Consider the following 12,401-nt stretch of genomic DNA (forward strand, 5'->3'; position numbering starts at 1 on the left):
ATACATTTTCAATGATTTGTAAATACATACAAAACATGTATTATTAATAATTTAATCACTATACATATGCATTATTACTGTTATTGAAGCATTAAACAATAAAGGAAATTGATGAAAATTTGATTTCTTTAAACAAAATTGCAAGCAACTAATATACTCATATAACGAAAACTGTGAATGGAAAGAAAGAAAATCAAAATTATCATCTTCATTATTTGGCCATTAAACATCAAGTAAAAATGTTCCTACGATAAAAAATCACTGAATACATGAAAGATTAGCTAAAAATCTTATGAATAATCCATGACCAGTGTCACCAGGTACAACAATATTAATCTTCATTGACACTTTTACTCATCACTGTCAGTGCTATGTATCTCTCCACTGCAAGGATTACAGATGATCTTAACAGTGCAATACTTCTTGCAAACAGTTCTATTGCATTCATTGCAGACTGGAATGCTTGTTGTCAACAGAAGATGGGCAAATATAACGCTTCTTCTTTTCGTAGGTGGCTCCTCTCTTCTCTCAGGTTTATCATTCTCTCCAAAAATTGTCTTCATGGTTGCTCGTAATGTTCTAGGAAGTCTAGATTCAAGCATCCTTCGTTGAATATGTGGGCTAACTAAAGCTTTCCCTGGATTTACACCGAAGTCCCTACAACTTATGTTTGCATGTAGGTCTTTTGATGTGAAAGCGTATGAGCATTGACGGAAGCAATATCCAGTAATGCCACGAAAATTGCAAGTGGTCATCTTCTCTTTCTTCTCTGAACAGAGTAGTTTGCACACTTTTGGTCCAATGAACCTACCTCTCCTTTAGTTCTGTTGTAATCTTTAATCATTTCTGGCTTTCCATTTTCGCATTGCTGCTGTCGTGATGCATTGAAAAAATAAGACAAACAAATTTTCCTTTCTTTGGTACACAGCTTACTAAGGTTTTATCCTTGGTAAAAAAAAAAAAACTTCTTAGTTCCTTCTCCATCCTTTTTCGTTCGGATAATGTTCTCGGGTATCTCCCGTTTGTTCTTCCTTACGGTTCCTATGTACGTCAGTCCAACTTTCAATAGTTCGTCGACTATCTCAACAGAACTAAACCAGTTGTCACCAGTTACGTTTCTGTTTGAGTGTGCGTATAGCATGACTAATGAGAGTACATTCTGTGTTGGAATACTCAACTTTCTTGGATTTGGAAAATTCCATTTGTCACTGTATATGAAAGCATTTACCACATAGTGCCTTTTAAAATCACACAAACACATAATCTTCAAACCATATTTCTGTAGCTTGCTCTTTATGTACATACAGAACAGACACCGTCCACGAAATCCAACCAACATTTCATCAACAGTTAAAAATTAAGATTGTGTATAGTTGGCTCTGCAGTTGGCAATACATCATTCAAATATTTCTGAAATAGCGGCTGTTCTATCGCCATTTTCTTTCCTCAATTCTCTCTCTGCAGGATCATCAAACCTTATTGTAATCAATAGAAACCGAAACCGATCTAAACTCATTGTGGGTCTGAAATTATCTCTGTCGGTACCGTCAGCATTCCACAAACCCTTTGCGTCCTCATTGCCAGACTTGAAAACTCCATTCAAGTACAGTAGCCCCAGAAAAGCATTCAGTTCCACAGTATCGATTTGATTAGTGAATGAAGCTGTTTTACCATAGTTTGTAGAAAGTTGTGTTATTTTTACATTTGTATTAGTAACAATCAAATTCAGAATTTTATCATCAAAAAGTAACTTCCAAAAATCAAATTGGTCCATTAGAATGAATTGTTCTTGTTGTACCTCTGAGTTGAGGCAATTTTACCTTAAGTATATTATGTTGTCTGGTCCTCGAAGTGTGGAAAGGTGCAGTAAACTATATGTATCTAATTTTTCCATAAACACTTTCTCTATGTTCTGTATATGTTTGAAATATCTCTGGTTCACGACCTCCCACTGCACATACCTCTAGTTCACGTTCTGCTAATATAGATGCCTCTGGTTCTTTAGCTGGTCCTATAGTTATAGCTGGTTCCTGTTGTAGAAATGCAGAGCCACAACTAATCCTGCTTCACGAGCCGCCACTAATCCTGCTTCACGAGACGCCACTGTTAATGTGTATGATTTTTCCATCCGGCACAGCAAATATCTCTGGTTGATGATCTAGTTCACTTGAATTATCTGTTGAGGATTGTAATATTTCCCTGAGATCATCATCTGAAATTTCTTCCTCACTCTGTACTATACTGTGATCACTTACTATAGTTTCTGGATCACTTAAATCATTGTCAGAGACTTAGTATAACAAGCAGTAACTTTCTTCTTATTAATGGTGCAATTATTCGGAAAATAAAATGCAATATAAAAACACTTATCGCAAAGAAAGTTGCGTTAACTACTATTGTCGGGTCACTGCTGACCCGACTTCCTCCTTGTGAGCAAGATACAACTTTTTCTGACGACTACCAAGCTTTAACTGATGCAGAACACTGCCATGGAAGAATACAGAAAGCCACAACAATGAATTATTAAAACTCGCACAGATATCTAAGAAATTAAAGTAACTGGGTCATTATTGACCCGACGATAGTAGTTAAGGGTTAACAAATCTTTGTTTTCTAAAGGAAAAGTTTAGGTTTCTCTGTTATATAACAGAGAAGACGATGAGCTGTAGCTTATAAAAAGTAGGCCTATTTCGAAGACAAACGATAAACCTAATAAATGGTTCACTAGTAATGTACTTAAACTAAATACGGATAAAACCACAACAATTCCGTTTCAGACCCAGCGAAAAACAAATAGCAAAAAAATATTAAAATTGTATTTCGACACCGGCATCCTTTATTTCTGCTCCTTGTGTCCTTACTGCTTATAGAAGAAGACGATGAGCTGTAGCTTATAAAATGTAGGCCTATTTCAAAGACAAACAATTAATCAAATAAATGGTTCATTAGTAATAAAGTTAAACTAAATACGGATAAAATCGCTACAAGTCCGTTTAAAACCCAGTAATAGCAACAAAATATTAAAATTGTATTTCGATACTCGCATTCAAAACAACGCAAAACTCTTTGGTAGGCCGTATTGTTTTTAGTATTTTGACTGGAAGGACATGAAAGAACATTATTGAGCACCTACATGCAATAATGGGGTAAGTATGAATATATTTTCTAACTACTTACCCCATTATTGCTCGTGGGTGCTCAATTATACACTAATAATAATAATCTGTGGTGCCACAGCCCTTGAAAGGCTCAGACAGACCAGCCGGCTGTTGGCCTCAGGTTCACATTCCGATAAATATACTCTACTGTAACAAAACAAAACTGAAAGCATGTTTGGTCATGTTTTACCCAAGTTACAAGCTTGGAGGTAAAGGTTGTTTACTACAGTTAGAGTTAGGCCCATCTTTCATTCTATATCTTATGGTATAATAAATAGTTTTGCAACGTGTAGAGACTGGGAAAACAATATAATAAAATCATCTGAATCATACTTGTTCATTTTATAGGCAATATTGCGGGTCGCATTTACAAGAACCTAGGAATATTAATATTTTCTTCAGTATATTTGCTAGGACTTCTTGTCATACGTACATGACCATTTTGCTTAGGTTATTCTTTTAAGTTTTCCTTCTAGGAATAGCTCAAGTGTTTTGAATTTAGCGTACATAATGTATTTATTTTAGATTAAGTTTCTAGCACATATTTTACGAAATACTAGGTTTTTCCACTTCAGTTTAACTTTTTTTTAATGTTTAATATTGGCCGACCAGCAAACTTGTTATACAGACCACTGTTAAATTATGGAATATCACATGCAGAATATCATGTTGAGGTTGGCTCTAAAGGCTCCTCTAATTAATTTAAGTTGATTAATTAAACATTTTTGTGAATTATGTGAATAAAAATATGATGATTTTCTATGTTAAATTTATGAAGAGTCGTCAGTATCACTAAGAAGGATGTCTTGAGGGAGTTTCCTTTAAGTCTGGATGGCTGACAAGATCTTACTCCAATGTTATATGTCACAGCTCCAGCAACACCAGGAAGTTTGTTGAAGAAAGATTTTGACATTGAGTGGATGTACTGTTCTAGTGGAAGAATTCCCAATTCTTGATGCAGTTGTTGATTTCTTACAAACCAGGGGGCATTTGTTGCAGTACGCAGGAACTTGTTCTGGAGAACTTGTAGGCGATGCATGTGTGTCTTATTTGCAGTCCTCCACACTGGCGCTGCATAAGTTAAAAGAGGTCGTACAAGCTAGGTGTAGAGTAGCATTGAACAGTCCAATCCAATTTGTGAACGTCTATTAACCAAAGGGTATAATTTTCGAATTCTAGAAGAGGTTAGTGTAACAATGTGAATTATATGGGCATTCCATGTAAGTTTCGTGTCTAATAATATTCCCAAATATTTGACAGCTTCTTGACTGGAGAGCCATGTAACTTGTTCATTTAGAAGAACCAAAGGAGGTGGATTATGAATAGGCCTTAAAGAGAAGATTTTAGCTTCTGTCTTGGTAATGTTGAGTAGTAATCTCCAGTCAGAGAGCCATTTAGACAGCTCCTGTAAGGATGTCTGAAGAGTGCTGATTGCATATTTAGGTTACTATGAGAATAAAAGAGAACTGTATCGTCAGCATACATAGCTATGTGTGACGGTTGTAAACATGGAATGTCATATGTGAATATATTGAAGAGAAGTGGTGACAGTATAGATCCTTGTGGTACTCCGGCTAAAACTGGACGAAGCGTTGATTTAATGCCATCTATACGTACTGAGAACTGACGCTCAGATAAAAAACTTTTCACGATGCTTGTGAGATAGGAAAACCAATTCTATATAATTTTAGCATTAAACCATCATGCCAAACAGTATCAAATGCTTCGGCAATATCCAGAAACACAGTGGCAGTATACTGTTTTTCTTCAAAGCTATTTATAATGGATTCAGTGATTCTTTGCAGTTGGTGTGTTGTAGAATGTTTTGGACGAAAGCCAAACTGAAAATCTGGTATTATCTTGTTTTGGAACGTAAATTTACAAATGCGATGATGAATAACATTCTCAAACAATTTCGATAGCGTGGGCAGTAAGCTAATAGGTCGATAACTTGATGGCAAGTCCTTAGGTTTGTTAGGCTTATGAAAAACAATGATTTCAAGAAGCTTCCAGGCTCGAGAAAAGTACCCAATTAAAAGGGCAGTATTGAAAATTATCGTCAAGTAAGTAAGAGCTTTGTTGGTGAGCTTCTTTAGTACAATGTTGGGTATAAGATCATGGCCTGGAGATTTTTTATTTGGAAGCCTTTGAATGAAGTGAGACAATTCTTGTGGAGTAGTATAAGACATTTTCTCTGGCACAGTCGGTTTATTAATATTTTCTATAAGTTCTTTTTATAATTCAGAGGTAGTCTGTTCATTTTTATTTTCGTTTGGGCTGAATACATGTTGATAATGAGATGCAAGCAAGTTACATTTCGACTCTGTGTCTGTGGCTATTTGAGAGTCTAACCGAAGTGTCGGGATGACTGTTGGCTCGCGTACAATACGCTTTGTAGCGTACCAAAGAGTATTATCAGCTTCAGGTAGAGATGATAAGTAAGACTGATATGACTGCAGGCGATGTTGTTCAAGATTTGTCTTCACTAATCGTATGAGATAATTCAGCTTCTTCCGCTGCCATGGTTGCCTCTGTCGTTGCCATTGTCTACGAATACGATGTTTTTCCTTAACTAATTGGAGTATGGAAGATGGTAAGTAGTAGCGCGTTAATGGCCGCTTGGAGCACATTGTAGAATAATTTACACATGAGCATATTGTGTCCGTAAAATGTTGAACATCATTGTCAATATCTGTTGCTGTTAGTGGATGATATTCTGTGACTAACATTGAGTCTAGAGTCAACTGAAATTTATCCCAATCAACAAAACCATTAATAAGGCGTTGCACTTTAGGTGTTACATTAGGAGACAATTGGAAAGTAATCAACACTGGACAATGATCTGAATCAAGTGCTGTTAATGATGCAATATAAGTTGGTAAATGCATATTCTTTTGAATTCCGATGTCAAGGATATCGGGAAGATTGGCGGGATTATATGGATAGTGTGTTGGTTCAGTTGGTGCGAGAATATGGAGACCAAGGTTGTTAATGCAGTTGTAAAGACGATGTCCATTTGGGTTCGATACTCTGCATCCCCATGATGTGTGTTTACAGTTTAGATCGCCCACAAGAGGTGTTGAACCGACTGAGGGAAATAAAAGAGCAAGGTATGCAGTATTTAGCAGATATTTTGGGGGCTTATAAGCACAAAATAAAACAAAATCATGGTTATTTTGACACTTAATTTTGATTCCGACTGTTTCTATATCAGACGTATAAGGAAGAAGGACTTGATGATGTGTAATATTTCGCTTAATTAAAATGGTAACACCACCAGATGCAGTTGAAGCATTCCTATCATATCTATATATTTTATATCCTGGAACAGTGAAGACTTCGTTTGGAAGAAGGCTAGTTTCTGTGATGCAGGCTATCATAATATTATGTGTTGACAAAAAGGCAATCAGAGAAGATCGTTTCATTCTAATACCATCAGCATTCCAATTGATTATAGTGAGTTGATGAATAGAAATTTTATTATTTGCTGCCATTCTGGAAGTAAGATGACAGAGAAGAGATAAAGTAATCTTTAATTTCTGACAAGAATGGAGTCAATAAAGTGATAATGTGCGGAATAACCTTAGAGAGTAGATAAGTTAAGAGAGATGTAGTGGAAGATTCTGGAGCAGGTTGACTTATAGGGCGACGGTGGCTCTGATAAAGGATCCTTTCACTGCATTTGCATACGTCTTAGATCGAGAATTTGCTTGAAATTTTGACGTAGATGGTTGAGACATTGAAGGATTTACTTGATGTTGAGAATCTTCTGTGCGTTGAAGTAATGGTTGCGAAGATTCTGGAACATGAGTCCGTTTTTCTTGTCTTAACTGAATACCACGTGAGAGTTGTTCCTTCAATTGTAAATAGTGTTCACAGCCTCTGTATTTAGCTGGATGTTGTTGTTCACAGTTCACGCACTTAGGCGGTATTGTTTTAGGATTTGGGCATTGAGAGAAATGATGAGCCTCTAAACATCGTACGCAGCGTGGTTCGAGTTGGCAGTAGTTCTTAGTATGACCAAAATTTTGGCACCTTGTACACTGAGCAATCTCCTTGGATTGACGTCTGATTTCGACTTTAACTACAGTGTAAAATAGGCGACTGAGATTTAGTATTGATTTACCTTGGTCATTGTTGTCTAGTTCTATTGCACAAAGTGGAGTGGGCTGTTTGTTCTTTCCTAGGAGTCTCGTTACTTTATGAACTGGATAGTTAAGTTCTTCAAGGGCGACTTTTATCTCTTGATCACTGAGAGAGTAGGGTACATTTCGAATAACAGCAGAAAATTTCTTTTCAGAGGGATTTTTATAAGTATAGTATTGCTGACGAATTGAGTCAAAGTAAGTAGTAAGTGATCGAATATCATGGGATGTTGATGCGTATACTTTTATGATTGAACCTTTCAACTCTGTATGAAATTCTGATTGTACATAATTCTGTATGCTTTTTAATAAGAGCTGATAGTTCTCAATGTTCTTTAAACAGATAGGTGGAATTTTTTCTTTGTGAAGTGTAGAAGCAGCAGAAGGTTCCTCCATGCTGTATTCCGTAGCTGAAGGCTGAAATCTGTTTTGAGTTGGAATGTTGGTGTAACACGTCATATTCTGTGTTATTTCTGTATTTGAGCTTGTGCACGGCCGCTTATTAATTTGCATATTAGAAGGCGTTGCATTCAGATTAGGTACTGAAGAGGCATTCTTGTTCGCAGTATTTAAAATAGTAACTTTTTACTTCCAAGAGGAGTCAACTTAACATGCTTAGCAGAAAGAGTTTTCAGTGATTTTTTTAGGTAGCTGCATAAATATTGTTTTTTTGATCTTCTTTTGTTTGTAACTAGGCACCAAGGAAATGTTTACAGAACCTGTGTCATTTCCACAATTATTAATATTTATATCGCTACTCACAGTTTCCATTTGATCAACCATAGTATGAAAATCATGTTCAAATGTGCTAGGATCTAAACCAGAAGAACCGGATTCATTTCCAGAAGAACCACTAATTTGAACTGTGTCCATGCTTGAAGAAAGTTTTTCACGCACTCGCACCAATGAATAATAATGTTAATTTGAAAACTAATTAAACCATTATTTTAAGTAATTAAACAACACTATAACAAAATAAACAACAATTAACACTAATATTGACTCTTCAGGTTGAAATAATCACAGTTAAATCACTCGAAAAATCAATACTGTATCAAAACACAAGGCACATACACCCGACCACCTCGACGGTTCGCGTGCGAATCCCTTCAGTTTAACTTATTTATGCTAACGAAATTTTGACAGCTGACGATTGCAATGTTACTTACCGCCACGCCCACTTTGTTTTGGGCGCTTAAGTTAATGGCGGACGGTCGTTCAATTTTCTTCAAATATGGCGGCGCAATGGCCACTCTATATCTCTCTCTTTCTAACTCGTTGGGGCTCAAGCAACTTCAACGACTAGACGTACATGACATTATCAATTTGCTCACTCTACTATTGGTAGAGTTACGTTGCCTTGGAATATTTTAAGCTCAAACTTGCCATATGATTTCCTACACGTGACAGAACACACCTTCATCCTTCTTACTGTAAGAGAGCCATGGAAATCTTTTAAGCCACGCACGCTGAAATTGTCTAGACAGTCCCGATTCTAGTGTCTTCGGAAATGAATATTTTTCGTCTGGAACCCACGGATTTGTTAGAGCTTTGTATTTTATCTCGTCACTGCATATTTCTTTTTCCACTAAGCAACCACTATCTAATACATTATGAGTCGTCGAACTAGCGTCATCACTTTCACCGCACATAACCGATTCCACTGTTACGGTATTAACAGGCATACACTACACTTCATCAGTTGTATCATTGTCATCCGTACTGCACTTTTCTTTCACTTCACCACACGGCTTCTTGATGAATTGTAAGATATTTGTTTGAAACTTGCGTTTCGACATGTTATAATTTCTTATAACTGTTACACTAAATAATTCACCTGTACGCACTGATCACTTCTCGTCTCAATTCAGAAGTCGAATGTAGTGGCTATTGTAAAGTACGATAACAAAGATACTGGTAGCGGCCTAGCTACAGTGTGGTAGGGATGGTTACCGTTAGATTTCCGTTCCGAAGTCCGAGCTATTGTTAAACCCCATGGTAACGACCCCTAAGGAATGCGACCACTTACCTGATCTGTTCACTGCGAACTGTAAAGAGAGCTTGTATGCGAAAGTAAAATAGCAAAATAATATGAAGTTTAGAGAGAGAAGAAATCATATAAGTTATATGAAGGAAAAAATAATGCTTTGTACATTTTAAATAAAAAAAAGTCTTTGAATTGATAGGGGGGTCTATAGCCCCCCAGACCACCCTTGTATCCGCGCCTGTGTAACAGTCCACAGAAGTTTATACGTAAACATAGGCCTACACGCTTCAAAATGAAGTGAACATAGTGTGATATTATTGTATTTCTACAAATAAAAGTAATCGGCATTTTTGCTGATTAAATCTAATCTTCTAAAACTTATCGGTCATTTTCTACTCCTGAAAGAAAAAAAATACAAGATGTAAGGTGGATAAGTAGGCCTAAATGCAAATATTCTTATTACTTTAAAATTAATATAACGCCGATTGTACGTTTTTCCACATATTTAAACTATTCTTTCTGACATACAACTAGGTAATTGCTAACCAATACCGTAAGTGTTTTACAGAACATAATACTACCAAGTTAGTTATGATTATGAGTCGGTCTTTAGGGAATCTTTAGGGAATAGGTAATCTATTTCTTTTATTCAGAGACATTATTAAAACGTTATTAACAACTCAAGTCGTTTTCATAAGCACTTGCTGGCAGTAGGAATCCTATGACATATTGCTTCACCTTACCAGCCGCTTGGGCGCTACTTTTGCATCAGCTGTCGAATGTTGGCAAAAAATGTTGGAGTTGCGCGACTGTATATATTAGATTGTGACTATAGACTAATTGTTGTTGTCCACACCTGTGGAGTAACGGTCAGCGCTTCTGGCCGTGAAACCAGGTGGCCCGGGTTCGATTCCCGGTCGGGGCAAGTTACCTGGTTGAGGTTTTTTCCGGGGTTTTCCCTCAACTTTCGGTGTTGGACCCCGGACTCATTTCACCGGCATTATCACCTTCATATCATCCAGACACTAAATAACCTCAGATGTTGATACAGCGTCGTAAAATAACCCAATAAAATAAAAAAATTGTTGTTTAGCAGTGAGTTCTATACTAAGACCTCACTGTTTAGTCAACTGCCCGAAGACAAGTCTGAACCTCAATAAGTGATACCAACAGTACTAGGCCAGGAGATAATGGAATAGGGTTGCCATTTCCTTTCCCCCGCCATTCCATACATCGCCGATTAACTACATATTACACTAATCAGACGTCAGATGCATAAAACAATTGTTCTTCCTCTGACACATATCGTCAAGTGAGATATACCACATGATAATAGATGTACATATTATCAGAGTGTACCTCATCCACCAACCAGCAGCATTCTATGTTGATTTGTCAAAAGTGCTCCGAAACTATTAAATTGTGGATTCTAAATAATAACATAATCTAATGTTAAATATGTATGTTAAATAATGTTTTGCAGCATCCTCTGTACAATTTTAATCTTTAAGATGGCAATAATATCTATATAGAATTTGTTAAAGGAATTTGCAATAGAGTTTGGATCATGTACTTCATAATAATTTGTTTTCAGTAAAAGATAGCTGTTTGGTTATGGATAAGTTTCATGTTTAATAATATCCTAAATTGTACTAATTCTATTATCTGAATTTTATGTTTTTATTTTATAAACATATTACGAAAATGTGAGCAATGTAATGCCTTATTATCAGACTGAAACATTGTCTCAAATATTACTCTCAAGAGAAACGGAAAACGTTTAGGCTTCCGTCTTAACGACACTAGCGCTTGATTGCGGCGGCAAGTGATCAAACTTCTCCTATTCGCTGCCTCGATGTAAAGAAATTTTGTAGTCATATAAGGAAATTTAATGAATGTTTGTTGGCGGCACTGCGAAATTGTAAAAGATAAGAGATTTGGAGTGTGTGTTAGTGATGGGCGAAGTTGTTCTTTTCCCGGAACAGTTCCGACTGTTCCGGTTCCGAAAAAATACTATGTTCCAAATAACAGTTCCGAAATAACAGTCACCAGTGGTGATGAGTCGGAGTCGTTGAGTCGTTCAAACGAACGGTACAGTACCCTCCCTCTTCACCATGCAGCTCACACTGGAGCACTCATAGGCATGACATAGTACACATTCTTATCTATAGATGGCACTGCAATGCACATTCGAATCGATTTTGGAAAATTGCTGTGCATGCGGACAGAACTCAAAAGCTTAATGTTAGTAATTACACAGCTGTTGACTACAAGGACAGAATACAACACTTTGTTTTCGTACATAAAGTTATAAAGACATGGTAGCCAAGTAAAAAAAAATAACATAACATTTAAAACATATGGTATGTAATTTCTGTTCTATTACATAATAAAAAAAAACAAATCATTAATTTTTAATTTTACTTTTCTTAATGCACAGTTATAATAATAATAATAATAATAATAATAATAATAATAATAATAATAATAATAACAACAATAATAATAATAATAATAAATATTACAATTTCATAAATAAAAAAGATATATATTGGCAGTACTGAAACCTGGAAACCCCGCAGTGGGTTAGTAAAATGTTGGAATCGCATCTTTACCAAAGTGTAATTTAAACTTCGCATTAAACCTCGCTCTCCAAATCAGTACTTATATGGGTAGTTTCCAACAAATAATGCTACAACATTTTTGTCGTTCTTTGATAACAGAGAAGATAGCACAAAAACTTGTGCTTGTCAGACTTAACCTCAACAAACGACATACAGACATTGTAACTAAACCACTCATTACCATTTACGACTTTAACCTTTGTATAGAATCAGCTGATCAATTAATTAATAATAGTATGCGTACTTTATGACTTTGTAGAATGTTTATAAAACAGAATTAGTCAACTAATGGTGAAATAAACCATAAAGCGGGAATCAATATTACAGATTATTGAATACTTACTATAACATTACAGATGATTGGCCAGTCTTACAAATGTTGATATTAAAGTTCGCGCCACCGCAAGGATTTCAATGTCCATGCGCCCCCCTCCAACCACGTGAGAGTTTCAAGTACAGTGTAACTGCAGCTGTCGTTGGTTCATCG

Source organism: Periplaneta americana, chromosome 10 (assembly GCF_040183065.1).
Source record: "Periplaneta americana isolate PAMFEO1 chromosome 10, P.americana_PAMFEO1_priV1, whole genome shotgun sequence".
In the NCBI taxonomy this organism is placed as follows: domain Eukaryota; kingdom Metazoa; phylum Arthropoda; class Insecta; order Blattodea; family Blattidae; genus Periplaneta; species Periplaneta americana.